Below are 10742 nucleotides of genomic sequence, written 5' to 3' on the forward strand. Positions count from 1 at the left end.
CATATCAAATTAATAAGATTTAAATGATAGATTACAATTATAATAACTTACTGAAAAATTTTCCTTGTTGCATCAGATCAGTATGAGTAATAATAATGCGATTTTAAAGTATACCGAGTTGTTGTAGGACTTTATAATATTAGACAGTATTATGAATAATTTAATTTTGAACAAATTTGTCAAATATTTTACTGAAATCAAATCAACCGTTTAAAAGTTACAAAGGATATACTTTAATTAAAACTTGCCCTATTTTAATTTATTTTACCTTTTACGATGATGTGAACGTTTTGTATAAAATAGGATAATACTAGTAGAAGTACAAATCTTTATATATATATATATATATATATATATATATATATATGAACTGTTAGATTCCATTGTTAGATATCTCTGAATAAATCAAATTAAATTTAATTCAATTAGCGTCTTTGTATTCGCAAACGATTCAGTCAGAGAAAAAAAACATAGTCGAACAACTCTATATGAAAAAATTATATGACCTCCGATAACAGATAATGTTTTAAATTATTTTAATCGTGAATTAGTTATTATTTCATAATATTATGAATATTAATTAGAGAACAAATATACCAAAAATTCATAATTTCATATGCTCAAGACTCTCTAAATCCATGAATTTAAATCATGTATACATATTTCATGAATTCTATACTTGGAGTTTCTATAATTGAGGTATACATGAACTTAAAATTCTATTAACTCATGAATCCATAAATTTTTGAATCCATAAATTTTTGAATCCATTATTGTATGAACTTATAAATCTACAGACTTTTTAATCCGTTCATTCATAAATCCATGAATTCATGAACCCAAATATTTTTTAATCCGTTAATTTATGAATCCGATATTTTTTAAATACGTAAACTTATATATCTTGCAACTTATAAATGCAGTAATTTATAAATCTATGAATTTTCAATCCATTAATTAAAAAAATTATCAATTTATGACTCTATAAATTTATGAAACTACAAAACGTATAGATAAATATGTACAATCGATTCTTGATTTAATAATCTACAAGCTCTTGAATTCAATATTTATTTATTATTATTTATTAATAAAAAAATTCAAAGCCTCCATAAATTCATACTATAATAAATCAATTAAAATACAAGCTCATAAATCAATAGACTCCATACAAAAAATTTTAGGTTTGTTACATTACAATGATTTTTTTAATAGAGTATAGACTTTATACATTTTTTTTTATTTTAAAAAATATAATATATATAATTATTTATATAATAATTTATTTAATAATTTTTTATATAATTTCTTGTAGTATTTTTTTTTGTTTTGCCAAAAATATGTAGCAAAATAGCGCCCAGCTCTCCATCTATCAAAGGTACTTGAACCGCATAGTACTTTTATATTTTATGCAAATGTAAAGTTTATTACACCAAACGCATATTGAAATCAAAAAATATTTATAAATATAAATATGTGTAAATATATATATATATATATATATATATATATATATATATGTCATATATTTATTTCTTGCAACCTGTTATTCATTGCAAAATTTATCTTTTGACATTTTGTAAACGATTTTTCGAAACTGTCTGTCGGCTTTTGTTGCATTAGTGATACTTTCGATTTTAATTTAATTTTGTAAATATCATATATATATATATATAATATATATAATTATTTAATTATTTTACTTACAAAGTTGACTTCGGCAATTGGCCCAGTACAATCTGCAATTCCGACACCGATTTTATATTCGGCAGATGCGGCCCTGGAACCAAAACTAGGGCCACTGTGGCCAGTACGGCCCTGCTTAGACTAACATTATTTTTGACTTTGATCACCTGAAAAAAAAAATATTATTATAGATGAAAATTAATTTTTAAGGAATATGTTGATGTTCAAGAAATACTAAGGGATTTTTAAATAATACTAAGGGATTTTTTTTATTAAGAAAAAGTGGCCTATAGGCAAGTTGCATATTAATATCTCAATTCAGAGTTTATTGAAGTTTTATTAAAATTAAAAAAATAATTAAAGTGGTTAAAAAATTTAGATAAAAATTAAATATCTTGCAAAAGATTTGGTAGAGAATAATACATTAATATTGTCTTGACAAATATTTTTGATTTTCTATTGCAATTTATGAGTATACCGAGTTGTTGTAGAGTGTTTTGGTGTTAGACAATATTATAGACAATTTAATTTTGTATAAATTTGCCGAATATTTCATATACTTCACTCAAATAGTTTAAAAGATACAAAATTTACAATAAACTACTAAATATGTGTCCTTTGCCACCAAACATACTCGTATACAGCGAATCTATGTTTGTAAAAGTATGATAGTCATTTTCTAATTTCATTTATGGGTATACCGAGTTGCTGTAGGCTTTATGAAAATAGATAATGTTTTAAATAATTTTTTTGTATAAATTTGCCAAATACTTTATTCATATTAGACAAACGGTTAAAAGTTACACAAAATAATATAAAGAAATACATATATGTTTAAGATCAAGTGCAAGAGTTGTGCAGTTCATATAAGTAATCAAACGCTCTCGAATTTATTAATATGTTTTAACGGGGATTTTAAGTATACCGAGTTGATGTAGAGTTTTTATAATATTAGACAACAAACTGAACAATTGAATTTTGTACAAATTCACAAAATACATCACTAAAATTAGACAAACGGTTTAAAAGTTACAAGAGATATAATAAATAAGTGCAATTTTGCCGATTTTATCGTGCACATAAAGTGACATTGCAAAAGTTTATTTTAAACGTAGTAGGTTTAGAGAATATCATAAACAAATATGTTTTGAACAAATTTATCAAATATTTCATTTACGTTCAAAAAATTTCTGAAAAGTTGCAAAAGTTATACACATGAGTTCTTTACCAAATTACTTATATTACTATATTTACCTAACAATTTTAAAGTATACTGAGTTGTTGTAGGACTTTATAATATTAGACAGTATTAAAAATAATTTAATTTTGAATTCAAATAAACCGTTCAAAAGTTACAATCAATATATACTAAATAAATGAACTATCAATAGCTCCATTCAACTTAGATTTATGCTGATTTCAATTGTAATTTTAAAGTACGCAGAGTTGCTATAGGTCATTATAATATTAGACAATATTATAAATTATTCCATTTTGTACAAATTTTTCAAATATACTACTTACACCCTTCAGAAAGTTTGAAAGTTAAACATTATTTAATGAAAAATGCACTCTTGCCGATTTTATCGTGCACATAAGGTGACATTGCAATAGGTTATTTTAAAAATATTTTTAAAGTATACCGAGACAATATCATAAACAATTATTTTTTGCACAAATTTATCAAATTTTCATTTACGTTCAAAAAAATTCTGAAAAGTTACAAGAGTTATAATAAATAAATGCACATATATTTATCTAGCGATTTTAAAGTACACCGAGTTGATGTAGGACTTTATAATATTAGACAGTATTATAAATAATTTAATTTTGAACAAACTTGTCAAATATTTTACTGAAATCAAATAAACCGTTTAAAAGTTACAATCAATATATACTAAATAAATGCACTATCAATATCTTCATTTAAGTTAGATTTATGCTGATTTCAATTGCAATTTTAAAGTATACAGAGTTGCTGTAGGTCATTATAATATTAGACAATATTATAAATAATTCCATTTTGTACACGTTTTTCCAATATACCACTTACACCCTTGAAAAAGTTTGAAAGTTAAAAATTATTTCATGAAAAAATGCACTCTTGCTGATTTTATCGTGCACATAAGGTGACATTGCAATAGCTTGTTTTAAAAATATTTTTGAAATTTTAAAAATATTTTTAAAGTATACCGTAGGTTTAGACAATATCATAAACAATAATTTTTTGTTTCAAATATTTTATTTACGTTCAAAAAATTTCTGAAAAGTTACAAGAGTTATAATAAATGAATGCACAATTGAGTTCTTTACCAAATCACTTATATTATTATATATATCAAGCGATTTTAAAGTTTACGGAGTTGTTGTAGGACCTTATAATATTAGACAGTATTATAAATAATTTAATTTTAAACAAATTTATCAAATATTTCATTGAATTCAAATCAACCGTTTAAAAGTTACAATCATAGTGCATTGATTGTATTGTTATATAAATGCACTATCAATAGCTCCATTCAACATAGATTTATGCTGATTTCAATTGTAATTTTAAAGTACACAGAGTTGCTATAGGTCATTATAATATTAGACAATATTATAAATAATTCCATTTTGTACAAATTTTACAAATATACTACTTACACCCTTCAGAAAGTTTGAAAGTTAAACATTATTTAATGAAAAATGCACTCTTGCCGATTTTATCGTGCACATAAGGTGACATTGCAATCGTTTATTTTAAAAATATTTTTGAAGTATACCGAGTTGATGTAGGGCTTTATAATATTAAACAATATTATAAATAATTACATTTTATACAAATTTTTCAAATATACTACTTACACTCTTCAGTTGAAAGTTAAAAACTATTTAATGAAAGAATGCACTCTTGCTGATTTTATCGTGCACATAAGGTGACATTGCAATAGCTTATTTTAAAAATATTTTTAAAGTATACCGAGGTGTTGTAAGTTTAGACAATATTATAAATAACTATTTTTTGTACAAATTATCAAATATTTTATTAACGTTTAAAAAAATTCTGAAAAGTTACAAGAGATTTATTAAATAAATACACAAAATTTAAAATAACATTGTTATTAAAGAAGGTGGAATGTACTGGATTAACTCAAATATTCAGTAACTGCATTGAAATTAATTTAGTTATAGTTTTGTAATAAAAATAAAATAAAGTTACATGAAATTTTAAAAAATACACAAAATTAAAAAAATATAAATAAAAATGTTATTGTTAGCAAAAATTCTCTGTTTTAACTCATGCACTTTCAGTATTTTTTTATTGTTTATATATCGATCGACAGATATTAAAATTAAACTAGTTTAATAAATAATAAACTCAGCAATAATATTCTGTATATTTTTAATGAAAATTCAACTTAAATGTATTACAAAATGCATTTCTTTCTGCACCGATGCATTTTATCATGCCCATTGCACATGTTTCGACTTAATGTTCCTTTTTAGTTTAAAATTGTATTGTGTATTCTGTTTCCGTTCAAAATGCGATTAGATTGCCTGACATTGTTCAAACAGTTATTATTATTATCTAAAAACAATATGCAGATAATAGATAAATTCTAAATTATCTGAAAAATGGCCCCGAAAAAAGTACTGACCCTTACAACACAGAATTTTACAGGCAAGTTTTTATTTGTGCATTTATTATAACTCTTGTAAGTTTTAAATAGTTAGTCTAATGCAAATATGATATTTAGGGGAAATGTTTAAAATTAAATTGTTTATAATATTGTCTAATATTATATAACCCTACAGCAACTCGGTGGGCTTTAAATTTGTCCTTAAGTACGGGATGATATTTGAAATGCGTTAAAAGTACATTTGTGTATTATATCTTCTCTTGTAACTTTTAAACGATTTGTTTGATGTAAATGAAATATTAGATGAATTTATTCAGAATAGGATAGTGTTTAATTTTGTCTAATGTTATAAAGCCCTACAGCAACTCGCTATACTTTAAAATTGCACTTGAATTTAAAAATCATTGTAAGCGTATTTATATTTTATATTCATCATACCTCCTAAACCAATCGCTTAATTTAAATGATGTATGAGACAAATTTGTTTATAATTAAATAATATATAATATTGTCTAATATTATAAAGCCCTACAGCAATTCAATATACCCTAATTACACTAATGTTCACCTACTCTATTTATATACAATATTCTATTTATTAAATGTTTTAAAAACGTGTTTATAATATTATTTAATAACTTTTTTACCATTCGATTAATATGAATGACGAATTAAACAAATTAATGATATATGTTATTTATTTATATAAAAAATTCTTTAACAACTTGAGATTTTTGAATAAAATAAACTGCATAAATTTATCATTACAATTATTATTATTGTTGTTTTTAAAATTATGAATTATAAAAATTACTGACTGAAATTTGTTTTTAAAATTTATTTATTTATTTAATTTGATCCTTTTCCAGCAAAAGTATTTCTTAAAAAAGAAAATTCAACGAAGCAAATAAAATATAATAAATATTGAAAAAATGTATTTAATACTTAAATATAAATTGCGTATAAATATATACATTATTATTACTTACTTAAATTTATTTTAAACAATTTTAAATCAATATCACAGATTTTGTATCACCTTAAACACTTTTATTATAAATTTTAACACCAAGAGTCACATTTTTATATAAATTGCACATTTTTTGCAAAAACCATTCAATTTTCACTACCAGTCTCCAAAAACTTAAATTTAAATAAAAATAAAATTAAAATTTAATTTTGCGAATTATTAGGGAACACAAAACAAATTTTTATCAAAAGTATCCAGAAACTTTTTGTAAAAAAATTAAATTTATTTTTAAACAACACCATTTTATTTATTTTAAATAATAGAGAAAATTAATTAAAATTAATTTAAATAAAATAATTTAAATTAATTTAAATAAAATTTAATTTTTCCTATTTTTAGGAATAAAACAAATTTTTACCACAAGTATCTAGAAATTTATGTAAAAAAATAAATTTTTAAACAACACTATTTCATTAAAATTCATTAAAAAATAATAGAGAATACAAAATTTTATACTTATTTTATTATATACTAAATAAATTATAAACAATTGAATACTTTATTTTTTATAAACATAAAATAACAATTTTTCAAAAATATTTTTTTATCTATATATTTATAATAATGAAAAGTATTTTGCACCAAATTTTCTTTTATATATTATTTTGTGACTAAGTAATTTTTGTTATCTTTATAGAAATTTTCCATTAAATTGTTTAAATAATTACTGTTAATAGTTAATAACAAATACGTATTTTTTAGTAATAAATATATAGTTTAAATGCAAATTTACATGACGGGATTTTGCAAAAAAGTGTTTGTTTGGACTTTGATAATAATAATTTAATACGGTTTTATAATTTATATATAAATTTATATATATATACATATATATATATATATATATATATATATATATATTATATATTTATTTATATATTTATATTTATATATATATATATATATATAATTATGACAAATTAAATAAATATTATAAAATTATACAAAATTTTCACCAAGTTTATTTACATTATTATTTAACACTAATAATTAATAATGTTGAATTTATTATGTAGAAATTTATTAAAGCCACATTATTATTAGTGTAAACTACACTTTATTATATTTTATAAATTATTAATTTATATTTTAAATAATTTAATATTATTTTTAATTATTTATTATTTTTTTGTATATCAACACTTATTTATTTAATATGAGCACTGTTTAGTCTTATAAACAATTAAAGCCACTTAGCACAGTTAAATTTGTTAACACTATTATTATTATTTAATTATATTATTATTATTTATTTTATTACTATTATTTGTTCGTATTTTGTTATTGTTTTTGTTAAAAAAAAAAAAAACAATAGATGTTTATCGATTCGTGGTCGGTGAGAGACTGATTCATATTTTGGATCTTTGGATCTTTACACCGATGGAGATCTATATAGATTCATGTATATATATATATATATATATATATATATATATATATATATGTCTAGAAAATCATTTATAAGTGAGTCACCTCCAACGATCTATTATTTATAAATGATTTGTAAATTTGTTTTTCTTCTATTAAACATGATTATATATACGGTGGAGGTTGCAGTCAAGGTTAATTTAATATATAAATAAATATATATATATTTATATGTGTATATATGTATATATATATATATATATATATATTTTCTTACTAATATCTTGAAATAAAATCATAAAAATCATTTATATTTAATTTAAAGGACGCTTTGCAGAAGCTCGTTATATCACTTTACTTTGAGATACAAATATTTGGTTTTCGCTTGTTAAGTTCAAAATAATCTGCAATAGTTTCTAGAATTATAAGAAGCCTTATAGCAATTTGCTGTACTTATAAATCTCTCACAAATTAATATATTGGTAGAATAAAATTTTTAAAAATGTCGAGAAGTTCACACAATTTGCCTTAGGTATAGACAGTTATTCAATTACACGTTTTGACATACATATGTGTCATCATGCAACCCAAATAAAATAATAAGAAAATTTAATTAAAATAACAATGAATATTAGTTTATAATTTAAACTGCTGTAACTATATTTATTTATCATAATTATTTAATCTAGTCATTGCATTTGTCGTGTGTCAAATAAATTAACACGAATATTTTTCTGCGATTTATTAACGTGAAATAAATGAACTTCATTAACTTGTCAAGTACAAAAGTTTGTCTCACTAATTAAATAAAGTGAAAAGTTATAAATATTATTAACGCTTCAACTTTATTGAAAATTTTCTAGAAATAATCCTTTATAACTTGTCAATAAAGTTAACTTATAATTAGAACTGTAAATAACTAATAAATTTATATGCGTTTTAAAAATATTTTAAATTTATATTTGTTTAAATATAAACAAATTATTTTAATTACATATTTTAATTACAAACAGTTCTGATATTCATACCATAATATTTGGAAATTTAATTAACCATGTTTAATTAAAATTAATTCATGTATTTTGATAGTGTTGATGGAACAAACCATAGTCTCGAAACGTCTTTAACACTGTAATTTATTAAAATATCCTAAACGATTATTCGGATTTTGATAAATCCTTCTGAAGTTTGTTAAGGGAATTTTTCTAGGATTTTTAGATTCATAGAATACAGTTAGATCGTAGAAATAAATGGACAAAATTACAAAAAAAACGCTTATCATTGATTGACATTGAAAATATTTGGGGCATTGTTTGACATTAAAAACAAATGAAGACTGTCATTTGCCTAACATTTCAATTCACTTATAGACTAAGACAATATTAAAATATAATAGGCTAAGACATGGGTACAGGACAACGTCTGTCGGGCCATCTAGTATATATATATATATATATATATATATATATATATATATATATATATATATATATATATTTCTAAGAATTTAGATAAGATATATGACGAGAGATGAAATAAATAAAAAGTCGTATTTGTTTTTCTTATGTAAATTTGATAAAATATTTTATTTACAAAGCACGGATCGCGGAACTAACAAAAAAGATGAGTTTATTGTCCAAAGAAATATATATACACACACACACACATATATATATATATATATATATATATATACATATTCAAAAACCTTAAGCTTGTTAACATGGGCTGTTAAATAAATAAATTGTTTGAAAAAAATATTATTTTCCAGGCATTGCCTAAATTGTTTCAACGATTAAAAATTAACACTTTGTTATATTTAAAACTAAATTTTTAGGTCAGATTTTTTCAAACTGTATTACACACATTACATAAAACAAATAGTAGAAAAAATAATAAAAATTTTAGTATCATATTATTAAATAATTTATTATAAAATGAAATTAAATTAGAGTAACATTTCACATAGTATAAACGTACACTTTTTTATGGGTCTTTCAGATTTTTTCACACTATTCAATTTATATAAGTTGTCAATAATTAAGGCAAAAATTAGTTATACTTAATTACGACAAAGTATATTAAATTTATATTTATATATTAAATAAATATTTGTATACTTTGTAACTTCCCGTAGTAAGTTATTATAATCGTCCAAAAATCGAAATTGAAAATTATTGCATTTCTTCACGTTTTGAAGGTTTCTGAACATTTTGGCATACCTCAGAAAAATTCATGTGTGTGTGTGTATGTATGTATGGATACAATTTTTCGTCCACGTTTTCGGGCGCACGGATCAGCCGATTTGAATGGTTTAAAAAACATTCGATCCCTATTGATAGGGAGATGGGCTGACTAGTTTTTGGCAAAGGCAGGTCCAGCGGTTCAGCAAATAATTTCAACTTTGCAATTCATATTATATAATTATTATAAATATTAGACAATGTTACAATATTTATAATAATCTATTTGAAAACATTTAATATTCCTCGAACATTTTGCTTTACGGTACGGGAAGCTCCAGCAATTTGCCTTAAGGCACGATGCCGTACACCACTAGTTTCCATGTGGTCCCAGCTTTAACTAGTAATTTAATATTTTGGCATAGGACTCAAACAAATTGATATTCGTGATGCGTTTTCGAATAATCGACCATGAAATTCGATTAGACTTCCTATTCGATTCGACATTGAGACTACGACGACACGATTGATGAATTTTTTTCTTTTTTAAATTCATTTTGTGAAAAAAAATACCGAAAATGAGATACATGGATGAATAATAAATTTATATATATATATATATATATATATGCGATTCTATATAGATCAAAACATGGATATCGACTAAATAATAATAGTAATATGGTATAGGAAAATAGTTTAATATATAAAGTTTATTTATAAAAAGTTATACAATTGCTCAGAATAATATATATATATATTATATATATCTATATATCTTATATTCCTCCTATATAAATTCTTGATAATCGTGTTATACATTACGCAATTTATCGGTTATAACGCGGTCGA

At 22.2% G+C, this 10742-nt stretch overlaps 1 protein-coding gene across 1 annotated transcript in view; it reads right to left on the bottom strand.

Annotated features, from left to right (window-relative positions):
- LOC113389125 (neutral ceramidase) overlaps window positions 1-1780 on the bottom strand; it is a 152985-nt gene extending 151205 nt beyond the window's left edge. The window contains exon 1 of the mRNA XM_026626178.1: window positions 1708-1780. The gene's annotated coding sequence lies outside the window, so the exon portion shown is untranslated. The remainder of the gene's footprint in view (window positions 1-1707) is intronic.
- Between the last annotated feature and the right edge of the window lie 8962 nt (window positions 1781-10742).

This window comes from Ctenocephalides felis, unplaced genomic scaffold (assembly GCF_003426905.1).
Source record: "Ctenocephalides felis isolate EL2017-DRISC unplaced genomic scaffold, ASM342690v1 CF-g0.4_SCAFFOLD_03573, whole genome shotgun sequence".
NCBI lineage: Eukaryota > Metazoa > Arthropoda > Insecta > Siphonaptera > Pulicidae > Ctenocephalides > Ctenocephalides felis.